Source organism: Acomys minous (genome assembly GCF_964271855.1).
Source record: "Acomys minous genome assembly, chromosome: 5".
NCBI lineage: Eukaryota > Metazoa > Chordata > Mammalia > Rodentia > Muridae > Acomys > Acomys minous.
In genome coordinates, this window is record NC_140494.1 from 62,413,620 (window position 1) to 62,441,613 (window position 27,994).

Sequence of the window (27,994 nt, forward strand, 5' to 3'; positions counted from 1 at the left end):
TAGGCGCTGTGATTACCTACATAAGACCTGCATGAGGCCAAGCCAGTTAAAATGCTAGCCGGGAGTAGCTCATGAAGCTCATGCCCTAGTTGAGGAGCTATTGGCTGCTGATGGCTGCTGAGACAGAGAATCATCTTTCTTTACGACTATGGCCACTGGTAGGTTCCCTATGCCCCAGTGGATGACCCAACACTCCTGTGCATATGGGCAGTACTAGCTCCACTCTGTGGGTTAATTAACTAATTAATTAGTAATGATAAAATACGCACATGAAATTGAGGAGATGTGCTGGAAGGTCCTGGGGAAAATGGAGAATGGAGTCAGGGGTGGATATAATCAAGATACATTGTATACATGTATAACATTTTCTAATAATGACAAATGTGTATTTAAAGCAAGGGAAAATTTATGCTAGTGACACATAATCAAACCAAAGTTTTTCAATCTTTATTAGATCTTGATTTGGAAAAAAACCCCAAGGATTATAAAATAATTTGGATGCAGATGAAAACATTTCAAAATAAGCAATCAATAATACAAAAGTGTTATGCCTTTCAGGTTTGATGGTCATTTTGTAAGAGATACATACTGAAAAAAGTAAGAACTAGTGTTTCACATAGTTTATATACTCAAGTGGTTCAGGAAAGCCTTTATGTAAGCACATATGATGTGCCAAAATGTTAAATTTTTGAATAAATTTAAATAATGAGCATGAGGGGTTTCAAGTATTATTGTCTAAGCTTTTCTGTAGATTTGAACATAAAAACAAACACAACAAAACAACAATAACAAGGAAAAGCGAAATGTGGATTGGAGTGTTTTTACATTGAGAGAGCTGTTTGTCTGTCTGTGAAGAATGTAATGCCATAGTGGTGTGCAGAGCAGGCATGGATTGCTGTAACTGCTCCGGTAGTTAAGATCATCTGCCCAACCTCAGCTGGCATGTGCTTTGCAGCCCAGATTCAATGAACCTTCGGAAATCTCCTATGGCTCATTCTTCAGGGAACTGCTTCTCTTGAAGTCTCAGACTGGCCTGGGTTTTGACCTTGAGAAGTTCACAGGGGACCCAAAAAGCAAAGTGTGTGAAAGCTGTAAGATCACTATCTGTCCTTGACATATGTGTAGATGCACCTCCCCCAAATCAGTGGCCAGATAAAGAGGAGAGAGACAGCCCATCAAAGGGTGACTTTTTTTTTTTTTTTTGGAGAAATAACATCTCTATCTTCCAGGACTTGGTTCCTTGGGCACACCATCATGCTGAGCAAGACTGACATTGTAGGTAAAGTAGAGAGCCCATAGTAACCCCAGTAAAGTCATGACAGTCCGTGGCAAGTATTGGCAAAAAAAAAAAAAAAAAAAAAAAAAAAAGACTGGATTCTGATTTTAAGTGCCTGTTCTTTTATGTTAGAAAGGCCAAGGGGCTGTTGAGATGGCTCAGTGGTTAAGAGCACTTACTGCTCTTCCAGAGAACTCAGGTTCCATTCCCAGCACCCACAGGGTGGCTCACAACTGTCTGTAACTCAAGTTCCAGAGGATCCAACACCCTCTTCTGTCTTCCACAGGCACTACATGCCCATGGTATGTGCAGATAAAATACCCACACGTTAAACAAACAAATGACCAAGAAAATGCAACCAATCCTCCCCAATTCTTGGTGATGGACACATTGTTGTTATATAATGCGGCCTGGCTGTTTTCAAAATTCCTCAAACAGATAAAGAAACCAGACATTGTTCCAACCTCTCCTGTAACAAAAATTTTCATGTAGACTTGTACCAGAGATATGCCGACTGGCCACACTGTCACCTGTAGCATTGCACTGTTAGTGGTTTTTTTTCTCCTTTTCCCCCCCAGAACTAAAGGAAGAGGAAGCAGAATTACAAAGCAGAGACTCTCCTGAATACAAAGAACCACACATTTTAATTTTAACTCAGCCGACTCCAGTGTTTTGGATATGCTATTTCCCCCTGTGTTCAAAGCTGCAGCAAAATGAGGTGAAGCAAATTAAACATAGGACAACGAAAACACAAGCAATCTTTCCTTCTGTAAGATGCAATTTCTCTTTCTCATTTTCTCATTCTGGAAGCTAAGAGAACAAAATCTGCTCTCACTCATAATCTTCCTTGCTTTGTGGATTCTGGGACCTACTAGCATTCAAAACCTCCAGTTTAGCATCGCAGTTGGTAATTCCTTTGTACTTTTAGCTAAATGTAGCCTTTTCCAGAAGTGCATGACAGCATGATATTCTTCACAGCTGTTTGTTACCCAGGTAAGTCTTATCTCTGTGTGGTGGTGGACACAAGGCCTGGGACTCTCCAAAGAATCTAAGGGCTCAAGAGTCTGGAATGGGAGACTGAACATTTTAGTGTGGCCAAGGTCAGATTTGAAAGGCAGAAGGGCTATGAGCCTGGCTGGGACAGGGGTGAGGGACAAGGCAGACAAAGGGCTAACTGTCATGATGTTAAGCCACATCTGTTCTGAAAGCCCAATCTGTGCAGCATTGACAACTGCATACAGGATGAAAGCACCCGAGGGAATATTACCCATTATGCATATCCAGAGGAGAAGGCAACAAACCAACAACTCTCCTGGCTGGTGCATCAGTTTGCAGAGAATTCAAGCAGAGTTAGTTAGGATAATCATCTCTCAAATATTAAAAAGAATTATTTTTATGTATATGAGAGCACATGTTCATGCATTACGTTACACACACACACACACACACACACACACACACACACACACACACACACACACAGGCCATAGCATACATAAGTGTGGAGGTCAGAGGACAGACATTAACTGTTGGTCCTGCTATCCCATGAGCTTCTGAGGGAGTCTCTTTTCTTTGCCTGCCATCTTGCTGTGGCAGCTCTGGGATGACATGCGCACAAGCACTATATCTGGCTTTTATATGGTTTAGAGGATCTATCTAAACCCTGGCTGTAAGGCTTGTGTGGCAAGTGCTTCTAGCTGCTGACTATCTCCCCTGCTCTCAACCCTGCTTTATAATTGCTCCCAATATGGCCAATTATAGAGAAACATGCAAAATTTTATCCACAAAATATTCACCTTTGGACCCCAGGACAATGCAAATACATTGTTTTATAAGGCAAAGGGGAATGGTAGGAAAATGATGAAAGTTCAAGGTTATTTGGGAAACCAAACTCATAGTGTAATTTCTATTACAGCACAATGTATGTGCACCTCAAGGAAGGAGAGTGATCATGAGAGACCATCACAAGATGGTGGAGCCTGAAATGCTACTTGAAAAATGAGTTGCCTTTGGTGGGATGGGAGAAAGAATTAAGAAGGAAGTGCCAGGAGGTGAGCAGATACAGGGAGAATTCCCTTCACAGAGGTCTGAGGAACTGAAAAAGGGAAGTCTCTATTCCCATGGACTCAGCATGTCTCAGCTGCTCTCTCTTTGGTAGGGACAGTAGCCTGTGTGTGAAGTCTTTGGGAGAGTCTAGGTAAAGCTGGGCCCACTGAGGCAGTAGCAGAGTTTGACAATGATGATGGCCCTTGAGCACTGATGGCAAATCTGCCTCAGAAAGAAGGGAAGTCACAGGGACACGGAAGAATATGTCATTCAAGTGTGTAGTTCTGGGCACTTGGGAAAAGGGCTAATAGAGAATAATGAACAACTGTGAACTCCTCTCTCTCTCTCTCTCTCTCTCTCTCTCTCTCTCTCTCTCTCTCTGTCTCTCTCTCTGTCCCTCTCTCTATGTCTCTCTCTCTGTCTCTGTCTCTCTCTGAATAGATAATGGTTAATGAAAGAAGGAGGCGGGATGATATCTGCTCAAAAGAATATACGTGTGCATGTATACACCTTCCACTCTTTTTAGTAGCCATCTTTGATCAAAATGAATGCTGTAGTGGCCAAAGCTGTACCTCAATGGGTAGGCTACTTTATTGGCATGGATAAGGCCTGGTGTTCTACCCCTAGACCTCAAAAACAAACAAAACCCCCAAACGTTTGCTTTGTTATATTTAAAACATTGATTTGATATAAGTTCTACTGGTGTCATTAATCCCAAAATCTAAGTCAGGAAGCCAATAAGCTTCCAGGAATATGAGACAGAGCTTAGGTAACAGACTAGTCATGCTCCTTGGAATAGTCCCCCCCCCACAATATATATATTAATGCACTAATATATGTATATATACACATAATTAAAAATGATAATCATGTGGTATTACCCCATAGCCAGCCTTAACCCATAGCTATAGGCAGCCCTGGCTGCCAATAGTTCTAGCCATCTTCTTAAATTAAAATTAAATCCTCATTTAAAACTATTGTAAACACAAGATCTTAAGGTAACCATGTTGTAAAAGAAAACAGCAAAGAAGACAAAATGATTTATATGCAACTGGAAAGAACCAGCCAGTAAATATTTGGCTGAGCAAATGAATGGTTTGGTGTACGGGGGTGGTGTGGAGGGAAGTTAAGTCTTTGTAACCATCAAAAAAAAAAAAAAAAAAAAACAACAACAACAAACAAACCTGTGAGTAATCAGTTGAGTGGATATAAAGACATGGTTCATCCCCAACAGTGTCAGGCCATCTGAGAGACACTTCTCTCCGAGGCTTCCCTTCCTTAGTGAACTGTTGCCTAGGAGGCTGTTTACCTTATGTTTGTACATTCCCCATTCTAGAGCCTTGATCTTAAACCATTTGATCTTGAGTTGACATTGACTACTTAAGACTTACTGGAGGACTCCCAAAGAACTTTTAATGATACAGGTAATCGCTAAGAACATTCCCATTTATTATTAATCCATTTAAAATAATTAACTATTAAAGAACAGTGGGCCTATCGCTTTTGTGAAAACTATATTTCACCAATATACACTTTATTAGAGGGCACGGCTTTGTTTTATGGCTTTACAGAAAACAGCTGCATCCACATTTGCTCAGCATTTACTCTGATGTGACATTGTTTTGGATGATATGTTTGAAGATATGGCTTTCCACAGATATGTTGTTGGAAAATGGATATCTTACTTGCTTTTCCAGATGGTTATATACGCTCTGGAAAATCCCCCTGGACACTCATGAGAATGGGAATCCAGAAGATGAGTGACCCCTTTGCGTTAGTACAGAATCATCCTGGACCTCTCGGATTGCTGGAGAGTCAGCGAGCAATTCCCAGCAGCCTTGGAACCTGACTCAGAGCAGCGCTGCTCTGGCCCTTCTCGCATGGCTGTGAATCCATAGCTTTCCAACATGTGTGAGGTTTCCTGTTGCCTGTGGCTGGTCTTCACGTGAACCACCTATAGACCCCAGAGGCTTATTTCCGGCTCAGTGACCAGAATCTTGCCTTCGGTTCCACAGTCATAGCCTTTCATGTCAATGCCATGCTAAATATCGTGATTTTGTGTGGAGCCATAAGAAGTCTGAGAAAAAGTCACTCCTCGTAGCCGTTTTGTTTTTAGATGTATGTACTTATTTAGTAAAAAAAAAAAAAAAAAAAAAAAAAAAAAAACACTGCCAATGAACTAGTTAGATGGCTCAGAGCAAACAGGAAGCCTGGTGCCCTGGGTTCAACCCAGGATCCACAGGATGGAAGGTCAACTCCTCCGGGCTCCCTGACCTCCACACGTGAACCATGGCAATTACACACACACACACACACACACACACACACACACACACACACACACACACACAAGCACATATAAGCAATGTTTACAATTCCAAATAAAATTTAGAATATTATTGAGACTTGAAAGACTTAACTCTTGTCAAAGAGACACATTTGTGAATCATAGTTGATTTATTTGTGTAACAGGTATTTATTAATCCTTTCCATTCAGGTCATGTCCCCCTGGGTGATGAGACTTAAAGCCTGGCTCTAACAGTCCTGTTATGACGAGGGGTTCACATTAAAATTTTTTATACTTATTTAATATTTATGTATGTACAGCTACATACCAGAAGAGGGTATCAGATCTCATTATAGATGGTTGTGAGCCACCATGTGGTTGCTGGGAATTGAACTCAGGACCTCTGGAAGAGCAGACAGTGCTCTTAACCCCTGAGCCATCTCTCCAGTCATTCACATTATTTTTAAAAAATTTATTTTAAATCTCTGTCTATGTCTGTCCATCTGTGTGTGTGTGTCCGTCTGTGTGTGTGTGCGTGTGTGTACATGTGTGCACATGAATGCAGGTGTCTACGGAGGCTAAAGGCTTTAGATCTCCTAGAGATGGAGTTACAGGCAGTTGTGAGTGGCACATTATGGGCACTGGGATTGAACCCAGGTCCTCTGCAAGAGCAGTGTGTGCTCTTAACCACTAAGCCACCCCCCTATCCCCCACAGTTACTTATATCCAAAAAGGCAGTTATAAAATCACATAGTTCATAAGTACCAGCTCAATGTTTAATGTAAGCTCCCTGTGAGAAAAGGGGCTGATGCGACTTGGAGGGTGATAGATTTCTTATTCGTCTTATAACCGGGGATAAAGACAAGATGGTGCCTTTAAAGAAGGAAAAACAGAGACCACTCCCATGGAACAGCTTTTTCCCTTTGAAGCTAGTGTAGAATTCTAATAGTTTTCTTCAGAAATGAAGAAAGATGACATTTTCCTCCTTTGGGCCTAGAAAGGGTTCAGCACACATTTCAAAAATAAATACCTCTCGGCTGATGTGATGCAGCTGCCGTCCCCAGCTGTGCAAGCAGGGAACAGACTGGTGGCAACGGTTTGTCACAGATTTACATTTAGCTTTTGGCAGAATTCATGAAATGTAGACTACTTGTTTCAGGACCATTTGCTTTTCTTTCTGCTTCTTTAACGATGAGTTTTAAAAGTCGCATTACAGCACCACATAACTGGGCAGCTGGATCCGAGCCGCAGCTTGTATCCCAGGAACACAGGCTAACCAGCTTGTGAGCACGTATCAGGACGACGTGTGTCCTGTTAGGTGAGTAAACGCTGAAGACAATCCTCGTGTAGGAGAAGTATTCAACAGATAGAAGGTCAGCTGCCATTAGTGACATCACACACATGTTTCTCCATAAAACCACCGAAAGCCTTCTAGAGCACTGTTGTTCAATATCTTGGGCAGATTATTATTTTTGTAAAGAAAAGCTGTCTTCTCCAGCTGTGTGGGTCAGTGTGGTGGCCACAACCACATCCCCCACGGAGCACCTGATATGTATCTGATGCAGCCGAGGAACTGATGCAGCTGAGGAACCGAATCTTAAGTTAATTAGCAACACTCCGAGGCAGTAGCTTGCTATGTTGTCTTGAAGTCCAGAGGTCAGTGATCTTATCCTCATTTGCCTCCTAATTAAGGCACTACTGGGATGTAACACCTCATTCAGCTCTTTGCTTTCAATAATTTAAACTTCGAATGGCCACTTGCAGCCAGTGTCTACACTGGTGGGTGACGAGTGCAGTTGGAGAGCCCAGAAGCAAATGTTCACCATTGTTATCTAAACCTGTTATATCCTAGATTTTTAAAAGTTCCTTCAATAGTAAGTCAAATTGCTCATCTTGTTATTAAAGCTCAAATTTGGGTTGATGAAACTATTAATATACAACTCCCTTCAGCCCAAAGCTAAGAATGTATGTGAAGACAGTCACTAGAAGAGCAATGAGTCTTAGAAGACCCACTGGACAGTCTAGACTTTAAAGAAGGTGAAAGATTTCTATACTTTGGATAGAAACTAGACCCTAAGATTTTACTAGCTAAAGAACACACTCAAGCCTCTTGATATTATAATAGTCTATAAGCTAAAAAGAAAAAAATCAGGCTACTACATATCTCTGGCAAAGGAACCAGAGAAAATCAAGATAAGAAATATCAATAAAATCTCCTGAGAATCTTGTGGTATGGCTCATGTGGGCCAAAAAAGCTACAGTGCTTTAGGGAAAATTCAGAAATTGAGACCTCATGTTAGCGGGCATAAAACAAAACCTGAGAGAGAGAGAGAGAGAGAGAGAGAGAGAGAGAGAGAGAGAGAGAGAGAGAGGCGGGGGGGGGGGGTGGTGTGGTGGTGGTACATAGTTTAGTTTATATTCAAAAGTTCCCAGAGTTGTTGGATGGATGAAGAGAAAGATGTAGTCAGTCAAAGAACCATGAGACCTATAAAGGACATTCAAAGGATTACTGCTTTATAGCAACTTTTATTGACAAATTAGAAGTCTGGAAAGAGATGTTGTAAACTGAGAGCAAGCCGAGCTGAGCTCCCATCTGATAAGAGCAATAGAAGGAATGGGATGTTAGAAGTCAGGCTGAGATCCGAAGTGTAAGCTTTTTGATGCTTTTGTCTTTGGCTAAGCTACTTGACTTGAGTCTTCACCTGTTCTGTGGGGATAATGTCAGTCAATGTTGAGAAAATTAGCCATGCACTTAGCATAGCAGGAGCTCCAGTCTGCCTCAATACTCAAGGAGCATCAACTGTTGATTATTAGAAGACCTACAGAGAGCAGAACAGATTTAAGAAATATAGAGCAGGGTGCGGTGGCACATATCTGTAGTCCTAGCACATGGGGAGGCAGAGACAGGCAGATCTGTGGGTTTGAGGCCAGCCTGGTCTACAAAGTGAGTCCAGGACAGCCAAAGCTACACAGAGAAATCCTATCTCAAAAAACAAAAATAACAACAAAACTAGAAGACGAAGGAGAAGAGTATAAGAGGGGAAGAAAGAAAAGAAAGAAGGAAAGAAAGATGGTAATGCTCATTTGAGGATGCGAGGTAGTAAGTGCCTGTAATTTAAAAGGAGCTGCTAGGTGAAAGATTCCTAATGTGCCCAGTAAAGATGGGTCCATATAATCGGCTCCTTCAAATTCTGACAAAAGATTTGGGTTATCCATCATAGATAATGGGAAACAGCTGAGAGCTAATGGCCCAAACAGAAGTGTGGCTAGCTTAGGCAGTGGAGCCATAGAAGGTAAACTCCAGAGAGAGGCCGATAAAACAGTAGGGGTTGTGATAATGAGCCAAGTGTGAGCTACTGGGCAAGACTAGAACAGTAGCTGCAGAAGTGAAATGCCTTTTCACACTTACTTCTGCAACTGAAGAAAAACAAACAAATAAACAAACAAACAAACAAATGGATTCAACAGGAGCTTGCCAAGCCACATGACTAAGAGTTGGAATAGAGATCTTGATCCACTAAGGCCTTGGGCCTGTGGGAAATACTCTCCTCCCAAAAAGCAAATACTCCTAGATACAAGGAGCTTCTTTGTGGTTAGCTCGCCAGGCACACCATCATTTCTTGTGTGGTGTGGCATCAGGCAATCTGGCAGTCATCAAGTTAAGGGTCGTAGCACCAGACCAAACATAAGGAAAGAGAAATGCTTAAAATGATTACAATACTTGTTCTTTTCGATGAGACAGATGCTGAGCGTAGGTGGTACACACGTGTAAGTTTGGCAGTTGGAAAGTAGGAGCAGTAGCGATATCAGAAATCCAAGGCCAGCCTGATCAAGGCCAGCTGTGCCCACCTGCACTATGTGGCAAATGCCAGGCAAGCTTCATGATCCTGTCCTGAAAGCAAAACCAAAGCCAAGAAACCAACCAAATTAGAGCAAGACAGAGCCTTCTGCTGATAGGATGTGAGGGGGCATTTGTTCTGAATGTTTCGGTTGCTGTGAATGTAAAATATCCAGAGAAGAAAACTCAGAACAAAGAAGACAATGATCCCAGAGCAGAAGACAACCAACTATGTCTGGCTCAAGTACCACTCAGAGGATGTGGATTAATGGATGGATAGGAACCTATCTCTGTATCTGAACTTTAAGTCTGTTGCGTGAATTGTCATCATCCTCATCTTAAACAAATATATAGAAGCCTTCTGACATTGAAAAATTGTACAGACATGGGAGGACTAACTGTCATCTTGGCTGATGTAATTCAGGCTCAGGATGATTTGTAGCCCTAACCTCAAAAGATAAAAATAAACAGTGAATGTAAGCATGTGTTGATACTTAAGGCCATTGAACTGCATACTTAAAGAAGGGTAAGGCGGGAAATCTAATATGTATTGTAATGAAAAGATCAGAAGCTAGAGAGATGGCTCAGTGATTAAAAGTACATATGGCTCTTGCAGAAGACCCAGATTTAGTTCCCAGCACTCACACAGGCAGGTTATAACTGTGTATAACTCCAGTTCTGTGGGGGTCTGATGGCCTCCTGGCATCTGTGGGCATCTGCATCTGAGTATTACATACCAACACACACACACACACACACACACACACACACACACACACACACACACACTTACTTTTCTTTTTTAATTTTTTAATTAATTAATTTATATTACATCTCAATTGTTAGCCTATCCCTTGTATCCTCCCATTCCTCCCTCCCTCTCGCTTTCTGCCTACTCCCCTCCCCTATGACTGTGACTGAGGGGGAATTCCTCCCCCTGCATATGTTCATAGGGCATCAAGTCTCTTCTTGGTAACCTGCTGTCCTTCCTCTGAGTGCCACCAGGCCTCCCCATCAAGGGGACATGGACACATACTTTTCTTAATACTGAGAAATACTTATTGAAAAGGCATACCTATGCCAGTATATGTACATTGTACACATCATATTTGAAATATATGTATATATATATGCATGTGTGTATCTATAAAGTTACTGTAGTGTATGCAATAATGGAAAATGCTTTACGCTGTCAGGTGAGTTTTTGCAACACAGGAAATCAAATTCAGGGCTTCATGTATATCAGGCAATAACTGTACCCCCAAGCGATGTCCCAGTCCTTTGAGACTCTCTTTATAAATCCCTTCTAGTTAGGTAGTGGTGGTGCACACCTTGAATCTTAGCACTGGGGGACAGAGGCAGGTGGATCTCTATGAGTTTGGGGCCAGCCTGGTCTACAAAGTGAGTTCCAGGACAGCCAAGGCTACACAGAGAAAGAGAAATCTTATCTATATAAACAAGAACAAAACAAAAAAAAAGAAAGAAAAATTCCTCTAGAAGGAAAGTTATCACCCAGCTGGAACTGAACAGAGCACTGGCTATTTACCTAAGGTGGATCTTGGGTGTGCAGTACTTGGTATGCCAACTCATTTGCCTGACTTCCGAGCAGCTATTGTGGGAGGAGACACTGCATAAAGGACAATGAAGTCTCTTGTAGTCAAATGAGGAACTGTTACTGGGGTGTAGGAAGAGAGAAAATCGAATTCTTACCACCAGCATATGGGCAGGTATCCTCTGCATAGACACAGATGTCTCTCCAGAGACTCAGTGTTCGAATGACTAACATAGTTGTAAAACTTCACTAAATGCACAGGAAGGACATCAGGTCAGGGACATATGTCTTATTTACCTTAGCTTTGACAGTTTCTTTTTAATTGGAAAAAAGTTTTCCATACAGTATATATCTGTAATTGCTTTTCCCTTCCCTGAATTGCTCGTAGATGCTCCTCTCTCTCTCTCTCTCTCTCTCTCTCTCTCTCTCTCTCTCTCTCTCTCTCTCTAAAAAACAAGTAAAAACAAGAAACACACACACATACACAACCCCATAAGTACAAGCAAATGACCAATAAAGCAAATAAAATAAATTTAAAAGCCTAAACAAAGGAAAATGACACAAAAAGTCTACACAAACACCGTTGTGTTTGTTTTGTATTGTCCAAGTCCTCATGAGAGGGCACTGGGCCTCCCCTGAAGTGTGCCTGACAGACCCAGTGAGACTCCATTGGGAACAACTCGGTTTTCCTTTCCCAGTTGGTAGAAATTACAGATCGTCTCTTGGTTAGGTGCGAGAGCCCATGTCCACTTCCTTCTCCCAGTTGACAACTGCATTTTGAATCATGGCCTTTCTGAGTGTGTAGCACACTGTTCTGTGAAAATTCCTGCATTCCTACACCTGCCATTGGCTTCTGTCAACTGCTCAGTTGCTCATGGGAATAGTGTAGTTCCAACGAATCATTCTCAAGGGGGCACGGCCACCTGGAGTCTCCAAGTTGTGCAACTCTGCAATATGGGTGAGACAGGGAGTCATCAACTCCAATACCAATCCATGCCTCGGGAGATGCATTTATTTAGCCCATCTCATTTCCCTCACTGTCTGAGCTTAATTTTTGTTACTGTGATTAAAAACCCTGACCACGGGCTGGAGAGATGCCTCAGAGGTTAAGAGCTCTTCTTCCAAAGGTCCTGAGTTCAATTCCCAGTAACCACATAATGGCTTACAACCATCGATAATGAAATTTGGCATCCTTTTCTGACCTGCTGGCTCACATGCAGGCAGAATACTGTAAAATAATAAACAAATCTTTTTTTTTTAAAAAAGCCAAACTGAAAACAACCCCCCCAAAAACCCAAAAAACAAACGAACAAACAACAACAACAAAAAAAACCCCACCCAGACCAAAAGCAACGTAGGGGGCAGGGCTTATTTGGGGTACAGTTCTAGGTTAAAGTCGCTTATTTCAGGGAAGTCAAATGGGAACTTACAACATAGTATCCACGGGCAAGAGCAGGCAGAGAGATAAGAATTCACTTAGCCTTCTTCACTCTTAGACACTTAAGGACCCACCTCCTTTGGGTAGCCTCAAACTTTTTTATTTATTTCAGTATTTTTTTAAAAGTTGTAAAATCCTAGAGTATATAAAATTAATTATTTAACAGCCGATCAGCAATGAATAATAATAAAAAAAAACATGCCCAGCAGGCCACCCTGATAAGGATAACTCTTCACTGAGACCCTGTTCCCAGGTGGCTCCGGCTGTGCCACGTTGACACCTGAACTGAAGCGCACACACACCTTTCATCGGTTCTTACCTCCACTCTTCCCCTGTCTCTTTTTCTTGTTGCTTAACGTCTGGAGTGAAGGATGGGAAGAAAAGCGGGAGGGAAGTGAGGCCATGTTGAGTGTGGCAGTAGAGACCCACCCTGTCTCCCGCTTGCTTGTTTCTGTTTGTTTGTTTGTTTTGTTTGAGACAAGGTTTCTCTGTGTAGCCTTGGCTGTCCTGGACTCGTTTTGTAGACCAGGCTGGCCTTGAACTCACAGAGATCCACCTGCCTCTGCTGGGATTAAAGGCGTGCTCCACCATGCCCGGCTTTCATTTCTAAGGGTGTTTACGCACATACAGAAAGATGGGTATGGCCAAGCTGCCTGTGCTTTGCGCAACCTGGGGGGCCGTTGACAGTGTGGCATAGGAGGCAGACCACTCCCCCGAGTAACGCACCCCATCTGAAGAGCAGTGAGCTGGAAAAAAGGATGAGAGTGTGCCTCATCTGACTCTTCCTGCTGCCCTTGAAACTCCTCTTTCTTCTGGAAGACGTCAGCTTACAATTGTTTGCTCAAAGACTTTATTGTTTGGGGTACAAATTTCTCATAAACTTACATTACAGCCCCAAGGGGGTTTTGTCAGGCAGAGCCCCTCAGCCCTAGCGGCCTGCAGGCTTGGGTCCTCCTGAGAGGGAACTCTCAGAACCCCTGCTGTGGCATTTTATATTCCAGATGCGTACATCTCTTCTCTGTTACTTATCTTCTCAAGTTAAAAACCATCCTGACTCTCTTAGGGAGCCTCAAAGTTTTCCATCTATTTCTTTTTTTATTTTTAATCAATTTTGTGAAACTCTAGAATAGAAAGTTAATCATAAAAATATTCATTTTGTCATGACTATTTAAAAAAACAGTGTGTTTGAGAAAGGGGGGGGCCTCACACAAGAGATAGAAGGATATGGTGGCATGTCCCTAATGTTTATAGGGACCATAGTGATGCGCGCCCGCACACGCGCGCGCGGGCGCACACACACACACACACACACACACACACACACACACACACACACGATGCATGCACACGCATACACATTCACTTGGGTAAATGGACAGCCAAAACACGTCTGTCAGTCTTCCTGTGAACAGAGGTTGAGGTGAAAGAGGTGGTGACCATAATTGTTTAGCTGTTCCTGAGAAGGAGGCAAAGCTGTTTGATGGCTTATTCTTGTGAGCTGTGGAGCAGGCTCCAAGGGAGGACTCACCACTGCCTATCCCTTCCCAGAGGGAGACTGAAGGGGATGGAGCCCTGCTAGGGAAGCCCAGAGAGAGGCGCTTGCTTGGGAGGTGGAGAGGAGTTGAAGAGCAGGCTTGTGAACAGAAGATGAAGACAGTGCTACTAGAGTCAATGAGGCTCCTATAATAGGCTCATCTAGGGTGTTTGTTTCTGCTCTGGTTTCCTTTAGACCCTTTACAGCAACCCTGCTCTGCCAAAGAGAGAAAGAGAAAGGTTAGAGCTTTCTTTTTTGTTTCATTTGGCCCGTGCCTAACGCAGAAGGAAAACTTAAATCAATCTACGTCCCTGTGCTGTGGGCAGGCACCATGTGTGAAAAAAGCAAGACAGCCTCAACACAGGGGAGAAGCAGAGACAGCCAGATGGGGCTCTCATGCAAAGGGGAGGCCCAACTTCTCACAAAGCGGCAGAGTGTCACTTTAATTTTTAAATTCCTTATTTTGTTTCATGTAATTTTATGTGTTCTGTGTTCTGCTTGCACGTATGTCTGTGTTGGTACCCGTGGAGGCCGGAAGTGATCACCCCATCCCCCGAGACTGGAGTTATAGATGCTTGTGAGCTTCCACAAGGGTACTGGGAATTGAACCCAGGTCCAATGGAAGAGCAGCCAGTGCTGGCACAGAGAGTGTCACTTTTTGAAGTCCATTCATAAGAGCTATCCTGTCCCTTATATGCTGGGCAGCAAACACTGCATAACAAACACCACTCTGCAAGTATAACTTAGCTCAGGGACACGCCCACCAATTCCTTTTTATCACAGTGGCAACTTGGCCTGATTACCTAATTTCCCCCCTATCAGTACTCTAATCCATCTGAGTTCCTGTTACAGTGAAACTGTCATTTCCTTCCACAAGAGATCCAACATCTCACACAGCTGTCACACATGCCCCTCCCCCAGCCTCATGTGTACAGACAAGGATCTTAAGAGTTGAAAGAGAATTTCCTTGCGGAACAGTGCAAGCACGGCGTCCCTGGGTGGGAGCAGGTTAGGCCATGTGTAGCACACCCAGACACGGGAATACTATTTGGATGAGAGAAGGGTGTTACCCATGTGAAGCAGAAGGAAAAGACGTACCTGTCCCAGAGTCATGTGACAAAAGGCATGCAGAGAAAACTGCAGCATCAGCTCATGGTCGACAGACTGAACCAGAGGAGCCAGATGACCAGGTGTCAAGAGTCGCTCTACCCTTTACTATGAAGACAAGGGCCCAGGGCTTCCTGGCCTTCAGTGTTCTGTCTTAAGATAGACTGCCATTGGCAGCGGCATCTATCTCATGAGATTATATCAGTGTGTATCAGACACTGAGGAACGACACACAGACACAGTGAATCTTGATATGCCCCAAAGTCGATACATTTCTTGCCTAACAGATTATAGTTTCCAGCTACCAGATTTTGAAATTATTTAAACACCTTCTATTTTAATCTCTTTGTGTGGTTGTAGCATAACCACCAATATTTTCAGTCTCCACATTTAGATTATATATGGGATATTTGTCACCATGCAATTTGCTGCATGTTTTTCTTTATAGAGTCCAATACTATGATTACCTCAAGTTACCAGTTAGACATGAGAAGATTTAAACATTTGTAGTTTGGAACAATGCAGCGAACATGGCTCAGGCCTCCCTTTTAGTGCTTTAAATGGAAAGACTTTGATTGAAAAGGAAGCTCCTCCCCACAAAAGCAGAGCAACAATATATTCAAATGGAATGTATGAAGTGTCGTTTGTGTTGAGTCTTTATTCTTTCTCTCTTTTTCTTTGGAACAGGGTCTTGCCATGTGCGCCTTGCTGGCCTGATCTCAAACTCATGGCAGTCCTGCTTCAGCCTGTGATTCCAGGCAGGTGTCACCATGCCCAGCTTGAACATTTCTTCTCTCTCTCTCTCTCTCTCTCTCTCTCTCTCTCTATATATATATATATATATATATATATATATATATGTGTGTGTGTGTGTGTGTGTGTGTGTGTGTGTGTGTGTGTGTGTGTGTGTACATATATACATGTGTGTATATACATATGGATATGAATATATATTAATGGGCATATTTCTTCATATTTTGTCAACATAATTCAGGCTTACTGTTAGCACTTTCATTTAGCAAGTGATTCCTGAGCATCTAGGGCGACCAGTCCCATGGTATGCATCCAGGATCTTGCACTGTACTTATAAACACTTGAACATTTGCCCCACTGGCAAAAATTAGTTTTCTTAGGTTTACTTTTTTGCTTTTCCAGCTAGTCTACTTTTCCTGCTTACAAGTCTTGGGAAATCGGTCCCACAGCTTTGAAGCAAACCTTTGGCTACTCAAAAGTGAAACCCACTTTGAGGGGCTCTCTGCTTTCTGGCCATTCTCTGGGCTTGTGAGCCAAATGGAAGCCTTCTGTGGTGCTGTCAGTCCCCCAGCCTCAAAGCCCCCAGCAGCAGCCAGGTGCTTCCAAGAAGTTGGCTATTTCTTTGTAAACAGAAAGTTGAGCCTGTTAAAACCATTTCAGTGGCATTAAACTCCTTCCAAGGTGATTTTACTTTGAGGCTTTCAAAGGCATCTGCACTAATGTTTGAAACAATTTAAGCATCACAAATAAAGTAAGTGTTCCAGGACAGGGGCACGTCACTGAACACTCTCCTGCCGTATTGGATTAATGCATGTGCAAAAGTACCCACAAAGCAGAGGCCATCATAACCCCAGTTTTACAGGGTGGGAACTAGAGGCAACAGAGCTTAAGTGGCTCGCTCAAGGTACAGCAAATAGCAAAAGGCAGACTCTGGACTTAACCAGCACACCTAAAGGCCATCCTCAGCCATGCCAGAGCTAGTGTGAGGGTCAGATGACTACACAAAGCCTGCCACTTTTGTTATTTCCCTACAGTCTCAGATCCTACAATGATGTGGTGTTAGTATGTGAATACGGTATGAGAGATTTGTAAGGTACTTGGCACACACAGCTCTCTGAATTTTAATCTCACTAACTTAAACACTGTGGATACTGAGACTGGGGGAAGGAACAATTTGAAGTGAGTAACCTTCCAGAAATATTATTCCACGTGGACATAGAGCTTCCACAAATGCTAATGTGTAAGTTGAACTTCAAAAAGGAAGCCTGTAGAGGATTGGCTTTGATACTTTTGATGCTACAAACATGTGTGGTTATAGATTCACAGCCAACTTTGAAATCTACCTCACTAGGCAAGGTCCTTGAACCTTCTCAAAACTGCTGCATGGATTTCTTGGCTCCGTCTTCTGAGGGATTCGTTCTCTGAAGGCTGGTTGTTCTAAGGGCCGCATGGAAATTCCTGGAGTTTCCTGCCTGTTCTCAGTGTAGATAATATTAAAAGTTATCCTTTACCAAATGCAAAGTGGCTCAAGGTTCATGTCACAGCTAGTATGTTCTCAAAAAGGAGGAATAAGCAGGTTTTTAGCAGTTAAGCATATTGGTATAACAGTTATGAGTTCCTTATTACTGTTTTAGTGGAATGTAGAGTTTTTTTATTCTACATCTTAAAGACAGCATTATGAAAGTGGTCTTTAGATGTGTGAAAAAATTCAAGTTGCCTAGGGAATTAAAAAAAAAAAGAGTGTAGTGAACGAGAGAGAGAGAGAGAGAGAGAGAGAGAGAGAGAGAGAGAGAGAGAGAGGGAGAGAGAGAAAGAATGAATGTATGCATGTGTTGAAGGGACATGGCTGGTCCTAGGATGGCTATTTTATTTTTGTGTATGTTATTCTTCATTTGTTAAAAAATTATAGATGAAGGGAAGAGATTTACATATTAGAAAAAAGTTGAAAGTAACATTACTGAACTTATTTCTCCAGAATCAGTGTTGATTAAGCTTCTGACACACTGAAGCTGGCTTAGGGGCCTGTGAGTCAGAGACAAGCTGGCTGAGGAGCCACCTTCTAGGTGTGGCAGTAACAGGAGGAGTAGACAGATTGGAGGCTGCTCTGGTTTGGGTAGCACAACATGACCTGGCTTTAGTTGTAGAGCCTTTTTGGAAAAATGGTATAGCACTTGCCTAAGTGTGTGAGTTCCTAGATCCAATTGCACCCACAAATACCTACAAAAAACAAGCCTCAAACAGAGACCCTTAACGGTTGAAATGGCTTAACCAGAAGGAAAAGAAATTCTAAACAACTTAACTAACAAAGGTGTCCTTGGCAGTTCTATTTTCTCATTTCTGTGACCAAGTACCTGGTAACAAGCAACACAAGGACAAAAGATTTGTTGTGGCTTATGCTTGGAGGAATATGGTCTATCCTAACAGGGAAGGCTTTGTGGCAGGACCCCAAGGTGGCTAATGACATCCCCACCACTAGAAACAGAAGATGAATGCTGTAGCTGCTCCCCAAATTTCCCCCCTTTCCCTTGTTATCCAGTCTAGTCTCCCTCTTGTGGCATGGTGCCGCCATATTTAGTATGGGTCCTTCCTCCTTTGTTAAATCTCTCTTGAAATATTCTCAGTGGCATGCCCAAAGGGGTGTCTCCTCGGTGACTCTAAATTTAGCCACTGTGATACTGAAACTTAATTATCACAGAGACACAGTCTTACAGCCCTTAGCCACGTGCGGCTATTTAAGTTTGAATTCACGTCAATCACAACGTATTACAATAAAACATTGTTGTGCTAGGCACATTTTGAATCAGTAGTGGTAGTGGCACTGGGCAGCAGAGACACATTACCTCAGTGGCCACATGTATACAGTGGCAGTATAGATGCATAACCTCTCCATAAGGGAAGACATTTCTATTGCTCAGTGTTGGGGACCTGCTGACAGGAGGGGAGCAGCTAAGTAAATATCTGGGCCCACAAATAGAGGTTATGTCTAAATGAAGGCTCTTGTTCATGCCACATCGTAAGTTTAGACCTCACCCACTAGGCGAGACCTCAGTAGTCTCCTTCTTTGAATCAACAGATAGTAAATGGATACATGTGAATTTTGCCAAGAACAATACAATACCGCCACTGTATCATGAGACCAACTACAACAATATATAAGTGAACGAGCACGGCTGTGTTCCAGTAACACTTTATCTGAAGGGAAAAAAAGAACCTGGGTTGGATTTGATTCACAAGCTATATTATGTTGACCCTTGCATTAGGCCAATGGAAGCCATATGTATGTCAAAGCCAGAAAGTTATACAACTGTGTGCCTAGAAAGTGCATTCTAGTGAAGATAGATTTTGGGAGTGCATGATGGAAAACAATAGCAGTCTGGTCAATGAGGGACGTGACCTAAGTTCTGAACGTAGCTTATGAAACGTGACCGGAGGGAAGGCAATGCCAAGGTGCTGGTGATGGTAGAGAATACTTCAAATGAAAGAATGGAGGGACGACACTGTCCACGTTATAAAACGTAGAGGGGGTAAAGAAGAGAGCGGGTGGAAGAGATGACTTTACCAGAGTTGGAGCACAGTGGAGGGGTTGTGTAATGAGTAGGAGAAGAAAAGCAGAACCACACTCACAACTGCTCCTCCATCTTGGGACCCATTGGATCTCCAGGAGCACCTGGAATGCAGCTGCAGCTGATAAAGAGTTACAGGGTGACTCTGTTTTCAGGTAGGGATCCTCTGGACTTCCTGGCTAGACCATGCCTTGACCTGAGCAGTCACCACGAGAACATGGAGCTCCTCTTAGGTGGGTAGAAAGGTCTCTACAGGGCAAAGTGTAAAGAGACACCATGTTCTGTACTGAGTAATAACGGAAGTAAAAACCAGTTATTGAGTGCCACCAGGTCTCTACAGGGGGAGGAAGTCCCCCTCAGGAACAGTCATAGGGGAGGGGAATAAGGGGAAAATGGGAGGGAAGAATGGGAGGATACAAGGGATGGGATAACCATTGAAATGTAACAAGAATAAATTAATAAAAAATTTAATAAATAAATAAATGAATAAGTAAAGTGACCTACGATGCCCAGTCAACCTTGAGACCTGGCAAACATAGAAAAAAAAGCCAGTTACTGTGAGCCTCTCCCTTGTTTTTGATTCTGAGATGATGGAGGTAGAACCCCACACAGAATTTTGTAAGAACTTTTTAAAAAAATGTTACCATCAAAATTACTTAGAAAAACACGTGGGAAAGATATCAATAAATATGTAAAACCACAAAAAGGAGCAACAAGAGAAAAGGTAGTGAAGACAATCCTTAGTAGATAGTATGTTATATTACATAAAATGTATATATTGTTATAGTCCACTATTATATGTTACAATAATGGAAAAGCTTGACAATTATGCATAACTAAAATTAAGTGGCTCAGAAATCCATAATATGCAATAATCTTAGAATAACAAAATTAACATAAGAAAATATAAACAGGTACTATTTTAGGTTCACACATAATCCCTTCTATAATTTAGAACAAATACCAAATAGATTGTAGTATTTAGAAGAAAAGTTAATAGTCCAAACACTACAGTATTTACCCACAAAGTTATTGATTTTTAAAAAGAAACTGCAACACAGAAGACCAACTAAAATAAATGATTATAACCTCCTAAAAGGCATAGATTTGCAATTTGCACCCAAGTGAACTAAAATATAATAAGAATTTCTCTCTGAGAGTATCACTTATGTGGTGAATGATAGTGCCTCAGCTGTAAACTCTGCGGAAGGAAACATGCAAGTATAGCGGAAGTGTTCAATTTGGTAGTAACTAGGGGAAATCGATTTTAAAGTAATTCTTTGTTATTGTTTTATTTACTAAGATGTAAACCTAGAAAAACCTTAAATTTCATCCTGTCAGTTTATATCTGCATAAACGAACAAACTTTAATTTCTGTGATTACCTCTTAGAGTTCAGTCTAAAGTAAGAAAACAATGGTCACCTCTGGGCGTAGACATGATTATTCCAGTTCTTCTGGCTAGAAGAATTTTGGTGACCATGGCTGTCTAAGAAAACCTTTAGTCACCATGGAATACCTTACAATCAGTACCAGAACTGTGAGCAGGGCTGTGGCAGGGCAAGCAGATCTCCGAGTTTAAGGGCAGCCTTGTCTACAAAGTGAGTTCTAAGACAGCCAGGGCTATGCAGAGAAACCCTGTCTCAAAAACCCCTCATAAGTAAATAAATAGATCATGAATGGTGTATATCAACATGGAAAACATAAATTACCCTTGATTGGAAGATAGAATGATGTATAAGCTATGATAATGACTGGGCAGTGGTGGCACATGCCTTTAATCCCAGCACTTGGGAGGCAGAGCCAGGACAATCTCTGAATTTGAGGCCAGCCTGGTCTGTAGAGCAAGTTCCAGGACAGTCAGCACTACACAGAGAAACCGTGTCTTGAACAAACAAAACAAAACAAAAAATATGATATCGTATATGGTTATAGACAAAGGGAAACAGTTTAATGATATAAGTGGAACAGCTCCAGCAGTGGATGTTTTCGAATTGCTTTCGATGTATTTTAAGTAATACAAACCAAACACAGAAGAACAGTCAGTGAAGCGGAACCAATTATCTTAAATTTCTATCAATTAAAAAAGACCTCTCAGACCATACCTCTAAAGAGAAGGGTTGCAGTATCAAATTATCACAATTCACTAACAATCTCATACTAAGCAACCTAGTGGCACCTGGGAGACCAACCAAGCACGAAGCAGCAGCTTCACTTTGTGCTCTGTACACCGGGTTAGTGGCGTCTTCTTACCTCAGCGAATGGACGTACTTGTTGGGGCAGTATGATTTGGGTATTTCTGGTTCCTAATTACTTAACGTCCCCCACACCCCCACCAGCTCTCTCTCTTTCCAGATCAATGACTGTGTCTCCAGGACCAATATTAGAGAATCCAATCAGTGCACTGGAACTTTCACAAAATACTAGTGTCTAGCACAAGGAAAGCATTTGATAACTTGTTAGTTTTTGTTTGTTATTGTGTTCCTAATTTTTAAAAGCATGAAAGTGATTTGAACCTTTGTATCTCAGGACAACGCTATACTTACAGGGAAAAAAAATCTAAGAAAATTTCTAAAGAAATGAGCACTTTTTACTCTGCGGATCATCCCACTTGTTCTCTGATATTCTTGTAAAGGAGTGTGCAATGAGAATAAATATTTCTATTAAATGATTAAATGATAACATTCTAAGGCCAGAAAGTGAACTGGTAAAAATGACTTGAGGTAGGTATACAAAGACTCCTCTCCACTATGACTTTGAAGTGTATTTTTTTTTTACTTTTAAATAATAAAAATCCACTTATCCTATGAAATAAGGATGGCCACCAACACTGCCAGCACCCACCTGAGAAACCCAGAGCCTTCACTGCTCTTCGGAACCAGGCCTAGGACTCATCATAAACACATGGGATATATCAATGAATAAACCTAAGAAAAAACTGCACCCACAGTTAAACACTGAGGATAGCTTTGATTTTCATCATATAAGAAGTGTGTGCTGCATACTCTGGTGCCTCACCTTTGACCAATTCCCCTGGAGGGGGAGACCTGGTGACACTCAGAGGAAGGACAGCAGGTTACCAAGAAGAGACTTGATACCCTATGAGCATATACAGGAGGAGGAGGTCCCCCTCAGGAACAGTCATAGGGGAGGGGAGTAAGGGGAAAATGGAAGGGAGGGAAGAATGGGAGGATACAAGGGATGGGATAACCACTGAGATGTAACAAGAATAAATTAATAAAAAGAAACATCTACATTTCCCCCTCCCCCAAAAAAGAAAAGAAGTGTGTGCTGTAGGCACAGTCTCAGTGTTCCCTGTCATTTCACGTAAACTGGTTGACATGGACACCCTCATGGCCATCTGGAACGGGAGGGTTTGGTTTTAAATGGTGTCACTGCTTATTAAAGTGGAAGTACAGTTTTGCCTTAATTAGAGGAGGCTTTTGTAAAATCAGGAGCCTGCCAAGAAACACATACGCTGTCAACCCTGCATATGCCAGATCACATACTCAAATAAACATTGGAGTCACCGAGTGAGAGTCTCACTGATGAAGAAGGGAAACACTGCGGGCAGCGCATGGCCAGCCAAGAGCCACTAAGGTGGGTAAATGAGCTGTACAAGTTTTCATGGAGGAGCAAAGTTGCTGCCAAGTGTTAAGGCAAGTGTCACACCTGTCCTGGTAGAAAGAAAGAGTGGCGATGCAGTGCCAGAGAGGCAGTCACAGAAATGTCATATGCTCCGTCTAGTGATGTGTTTTTGAAAAACATTTGCTAAAACGTGAATGGAGATTTTCTTTGAGCACCTGCACTTTTAATTTTTGGAAAAAAATGGGTTATCATTGCACGTGTTACTTTCACAAGAGGGAAAAATGATAAAGTATTGCTGTTTTTCCCCTTAGTAGATGGATGGCAGCTGCATACATGCATTGGTTAAGAGTGTAGAGCATCTGGTAACATGGCACACATCTGTAATCCCAACACTCTGGGAGGCAGAGGCAAGCAGATCTCTGTGAGTTGGAGGCCACCCTGGTCCAGGACAGTCAAAGCTACATCCTGTTCTGAAGACCCAGAAAAAAAAGGTATAGAGCATAAAATATTAAATTTATAGCTCCTCTTGCCAAGTCTATGTGACATTTCAGCTTTCCCTTACATGTTATTATAAAACATTCAATCATATGCATGACATTTTACTGAAATTGAAAGTGAATGCACATACATCTGCCCCCTGGACTGCACAGCTCTGTAGGCTTGTTTCTTATTTCCTCCCATCCATCCATTTACTTCTCATCTTTTCCTAGAGAAGATGGACACATCCCCAAGTAAACTGTAGACATCAATATCCTATTTGATTCTAATTTTAAACCACCCCCCCATTCCTCCCACACATATACACTCAAGACCCTGCTAGGGGGCTGATATAGATTTAATCTAATTCCCAACTCTGGACCCTGCTTTCACTCTAAACATGTCCCAAACCAGCAGCGTATTCAAGGGACAAAGTTCACCAAGTCTCACCCTGAATCTATTTGTCCAGAACTGTACAGTTGTGTTCATTATAGAACATTAAATTGAGAAACAGAAGCTGCGTTGTGCGGCTTATTGGTCCCATTGTTTTCAGGAGCTAATCATGGAATGTGAGGAGTGAGCTGTGTGTGATCCTCTCTCAGCTCTGATGATGGAGAGTGACTCAGCCTGGTTGTGAAGGAGGAAGGGAGGGAGGGAGGGAGAGAGAGAAGAGAGAGGAGAGAGAAGAGAGAGAGAGAGAGGGAGGAGAGAGAGGAGAGAGAGAGGAGAGAGAGAGAGATTCCCACATGGGAAAGCTAAGAATTGATGATGGACACAAGGCTTCTTCACTCGGTGTCTGGCTTTTACCCAGCATCTCTCCTTATTTCTCTATTGTGGGCTGAGTATTCTTAAGTGGTTTTTTTTTTTTTTTTTTGAGTAGCAAACTGAGTATATTGCCAAACAGAAACTTTCATTACAGATGCCTATGGACACACAAAAGATATAACTGTCATTTAGTTAGATATGGATCTTAACAATGAAAACAGTAAGTGATTACAAATGCATAGATGTGTTAGCTTCCAATTTTTGCCAAGTGTCTTTGCCCAAAAATGCACCATTCTTCCACCTGTAGTTTGAGTACTTACATGTAGTAAGCCCAAGGAAAAGAGAACACCATTTCTCACTGATCAAAGGATGGATCTGGCATCAGTTCCCAGGCATGAGCTTGCAGCCTATTTGTGTGGAGAATGAACTACAAACTAAATTGAGGACTTAGCGTGTGGGTAGGTAGAACAGCCAGGCAAACAGTGACGCAACTCCCCCATCCTGCCCTGCTCTGCTTACCAAGTTACCCCTACCTGTTCAGGTTCCTGGACTCTTCCTTCTGAGCCACCTGCAGTGGGCACGCTCCACAGCGCCAGGTGAACTCTGCCTAGAAATTAGAAACTACAGCAGTTCCTCCCTCATGGTCATTTCTTAGATCAAATATGCTGGGGAAACTCCCGAGTCTCCCTCTCCACCTCCTAGGTGACTAATCTGAACAAAGTGCCTCTTTCTGGCCTGCTGTGTTGGGGTAGCCACAGCAAAAACTCTCCTCTGCTCTGAAATGCTGCCTCATGCGGTTATGAGTACGTGTGGTAAAATTAGTTTCTCTCGGAAGACTGTCCTGTCGTGATAAACTCAGCTCTCCCTGCCCCTTCTGTGCTGTAGTGAATAACACTGCAACAAATTCAATGGACTACTTCCACACAGCAACCAGTCAAAATGTATTTGTGCACAGTGCGCCTCCAAAATGTCTAAGCTGTTCTGGGTAGACTTCCCTGGAATTCTTTCATCTAAATGTCTGTAGTAAATCAAATTGAGCAGATGTTTATTTCAACTCCATTGCTTTAAGTCTCTGCCAGGATTTGCATAAGGATTGAATTTCTTGCTGGCTTATCAGTATTTGTAGCTGAACACCGGGGAGAGAAGGAGTGAGTCTCAACTTAAGTTTTAGAATTCCATACCTGCAGTTAAGACACGTAACAAAATCTTGAATTTCTTTTTGTGTGTGTGAGGAAAAGTTCATTTTTGTCAATGTTTTAAAAGAGCGTATTAACATTTTGGAGGTAGGAATAGACGTTTTCTCCCCACCCCATATTCTTTAACCCCTTTTAAATCCCCCTACCTCAGACACTTTCAGCTCTATTTTGTGGGCTCACCTGCACGCATATACTTTTATATAGTTTTGCAGAGCATCTGCTTATGCCAGGCACCATTAAAAGGTATTCTTTTATAAATCATGTAATCTTTATAATATTCCCTACTCAGTGGGTGTCATGATTTATCCATTTTACATTGGAGAAACTGAGTCACAGAAATCTTGGTTGTTCAAAGTCACAGAGCTAACAGGGAACAGAGAATTGAGCTTTAAGCACATACAGAGAGCCCTAGGACTTATCATTTTAAAACTGTTTTTCACTAAAAGATGAGATTTTGAGGAGAATTCTGGATGCTGGTGTAAATGAGGGTGAAATTGAACTAGCCAGGAGATGAACAACTAAAGGCACTTTGGGTGTTTCTGTGATTTGGGAAATTAAGATAAAAGTATCTGTACTATTAGAAAACCATGAACATTTCTGGGGCTGGGGCTGGGGCTGGGCCAGGGCTGAAGGAGCTGTTGCATTAAAATTGAGCAGATAGTTCAAACGTGCAGCTGGGCGAAGGGCCACTAATTCAGAACTTTTTTAGGCAAGTCTTAGTACAGAGAACCATAAATTAAACCCCGGAATGTACTAAACATCCAGTGTCATTGTGAGCACTCTCGTCTTCTTGTCACTACAGATCTGGCTGTAATTAGGGGTCCTAATGGAGAACACTAAACACACAGCCAATGAGGACAGTGTGAAGTCACATTAAGAACACAAGCGACGGCTCTCTGCTCCTCCCTGCTCCAGAGGGAGCATCTTTTCGTGCAGTGCCAGCCTCCTCAGTGGGTCCCTTGACACGATGGTGAAGGTCTGAGTAAACGGATTTGGCCGTATTGGGCGCCTGACTACCAGAGCTTGCTTCATGTCTGGCAAAGTGGAGATTGTTGCCATCAATGACCCCTTCATTGACCTCTACTACATGGTCTACCTGTTCCAGTATGACTCTACCCATGGCAAGTTCTGCAGCACAGTCAAGGCTGAGAATCGGAAGCTTGTCATCAACGGGAAGCCCATCACCATCTTCTAAGAGCGAGATCCCACTAACATCAAATGGGCTGATGCTGGTGCTGAGTATGTTGTGGAGTCTACTGGTGTCTTCCCCACCATGGAGAAGGCCCGGACCCACCCACTTGAAGGGTGGGGCCAAAAGGGTCACTATCTCCGCCCCTTTTGCCGATGCGCCCATGTTTGTGATGGGCGTGAACCACAAGCAGTATGACAACTCACTCAGGACTGTCAGCAACGCTTCCTGCACCCCCAAGGGCTTAGCCCCGCTGGCCAAGGTCATCCATGACTACTTTGGCACCGTGGAAGGACTCATGACCACGGTCCATGCCATCACTGCCACCCAGAAGACTGTGGATGGCCCCATCTGGAAAGCTGTGGCGTGATGGCCGTGGGGCTGCCCAGGACATCATCCCTGCATCCACTGGTGCTGCTAAGGCTGTGGGCAAGGTCATCCCAGAGCTGGACGGGAAGCTCACTGGCATGGCCTTCCGTGTTCCCACGCCAACCTGTCTGTGGTGGATCTGACAGGCCGACTTGAGAAACCCGCCAAGTATGTTGACATCAAAAAAGTGGTAAAGTAGCCGGGCGTGGTGGCGCATGCCTTTAATCCCAGCACTCGGGAGGCAGAGGCGGGCAGATCACCTCTGATCCGTGAGTTCGAGGCCAGCCTGGTCGACAAAGTGAGTCCAGGACAGCCAAGGCTACAGAGAGACCCTGTCTCGAAAAACCAAAAAAAAAAAAAAAAAAAAAAAAAAAAGTGGTAAAGCAGGCATCTGAGAGCCCACTGAAGGGCGTCCTGGGCTACACTGAGGACCAGGTTGTCTCCTGCGACTTCAACAGCGACTCTCACTCTTCCACATTTGATGCTGGGGCTGGCATTGCCCTCAAGGACAACTTTGTAAAGCTCATTTCCAGGCATGCCAATGAATTTGGCTACAACAACAGGGGAGTGGACTTCATGGCCTACATGGCCTCTAAAGTGTAAGAAGCCTTGGACCCCCCAACCCCAGCAAGGGCACGAGAGCAAGAGAGAGGCCCTCAGCTGCTGAGGAGTCCCTGTTCCAACACTGCCCCTGACACTGAGCATCTACCCTCACAGTTTCCATCCTAGACCCCAGGATAATGGGAGGGGCCCAGGGAGCCCTACTCTCTTTAATACCATCAGTAAAGTTCACTGAGCCTACTTTAAAAAAAAAAAAAAGAGAATACAACAGCAAAAACTTATCAGTAGAACTTCCTCAAAAAATTGTCTAAAGCACAACATTTTGAGATGCAAAGCCATCTTCAGGAAACAAAACCCAAGAACATTAGCAACTAAAACATAGGTTTAAAAAGCGGGATGTGGTGACGCATGCCTTTAGCCCTGTACTCAGAAGGTAGTCAGGGGGCTCTTGTGAATT

The 27,994-nt window shown here is 42.8% G+C and overlaps 1 protein-coding gene and 1 pseudogene across 5 annotated transcripts in view; one reads left to right on the plus strand and one right to left on the minus strand.

Moving 5' to 3' along the window:
- Positions 1-27,994, minus strand: part of FYB1 (FYN binding protein 1) — a 132,010-nt gene that overhangs the window by 94,079 nt on the left and 9,937 nt on the right. The gene's annotated exons all lie outside the window — the stretch shown is intronic.
- Positions 149-27,579, plus strand: LOC311597484 (glyceraldehyde-3-phosphate dehydrogenase-like; annotated as a pseudogene). Its single transcript has 3 exons — positions 149-158; positions 26,402-27,166; positions 27,349-27,579. The product of its transcript is annotated as a glyceraldehyde-3-phosphate dehydrogenase-like (transcript).